This window comes from Myotis lucifugus, unplaced genomic scaffold (genome assembly GCF_000147115.1).
Source record: "Myotis lucifugus unplaced genomic scaffold, Myoluc2.0 scaffold_1415, whole genome shotgun sequence".
NCBI lineage: Eukaryota > Metazoa > Chordata > Mammalia > Chiroptera > Vespertilionidae > Myotis > Myotis lucifugus.
Window position 1 is genome coordinate 59,825 of NW_005872463.1, and position 1,621 is coordinate 61,445.

Sequence of the window (1,621 nt, forward strand, 5' to 3'; positions counted from 1 at the left end):
AGTAAATCATCTAACTCTACAACTCAAAGAATTAGAAAGAGAGCAACAAGAAAACCCCAGAGTGAGCAGAAGGAAGGAGATAATAAAGATTAGAGCAGAAATAAATGACATAGAGACCAAAAAAACAATACAGAAAATCAATGAAACCAACAGCTGGTTCTTTGAAAGGATAAACAAGATTGACAAACCTCTAGCCAGGCTCACCAAGAAGCAAAGGAGAGGACCCAAATAAACAAAATCAGAAATGATAGAGGCGAAATAACAACAGACCCCCACAGAAATACAAATGATTGTTAAACAATACTACGGACAACTCTACTCCAACAAACTAGACAACCTGGAGGAAATGGACAAATTCCTAGAAAAATACAACATTCCAAAACTCAATCAGGAAGAATCTAAAAATCTCAATAGGCCAATAACTATGGAAGAAATTGAAGCAGTCATCAAAAAGCTTCCAGCAAACAAAAGCCCAGGACCAGACGGCTTCACAGGGGAGTTTTACCAAACATTCAAGAAAGAACTAAAACCTATCCTCCTCAGACTACTACAAAAAATTCAAGAGGAAGGAACACTTCCAAGCTCATTCTATGAAGCCAGCATCACCCTTATACCAAAACCAGGTAAAGATAACACAATGAAAGAGAATTACAGGCCAATATCCCTCATGAACATAAATGCCAAAATCCTCAACAAAATCTTAGCAAATCGGATCCAGCAGTACATCAGAAAGATCATACACCATGACCAAGTAGGATTTATCCCAGGGATGCAAGGATGGTACAATATCCGAAAATCAATAAACGCGATACATCACATAAACATATTGAAAGAAAAAAACCACATAGTCATATCAATTGATGCAGAAAAAGCATTTGACAAAATCCAACACCCATTTTTGATAAAAACTCTCAGCAAGGTGGGAATAGAAGGATCATACCTCAACATAATACAAGCCATATATGACAAGCCCACAGCCAACATCATACTCAATGGACAAAAACTATCACCATTTCCCCTAAGAACAGGAACAAGACAGGGATGCCCACTCTCACCACTCCTGTTCAACATAGTACTGGAAGTATTAGCCATTGCAATTAGACAAGAAGAAGAAATAAAAGGCATCCAAATTGGAAAAGAGGAAGTAAAACTGTCCTTATTTGCAGATGACATGATATTATACATACAAAACCCTAAATTCTCCATCAAAAAACTACTAGACTTAATACATGAATTTGGCAATGTAGCAGGATACAAAATTTACCCCCAAGAAATCTAAGGCATTTCTATACACCAATAGTGAACTTTCAGAAAGAGAGACTAAAAAAACAATCCCATTTACCATCTCACCAAAAAAATTAAGCTACCTAGGAATAAACGTAACTAAAGAGGTAAAAGACCTCTACTCAGAAAACTACAGGACTTTGAAAAAAGAGATAGAGGAAGACATAAAACAGATGGAAGAACATACCGTGTTCATGGATTGGTAGAATCAACATCATCAAAATGTCCATACTACCCAAAGCAATCTATAAATTCAACGCACTTCCCATTAAAATACCAATGGCATATTTCACAGGCCTAGAACGAACTCTCCAAAAATTCATCTGGAATAAAAAAA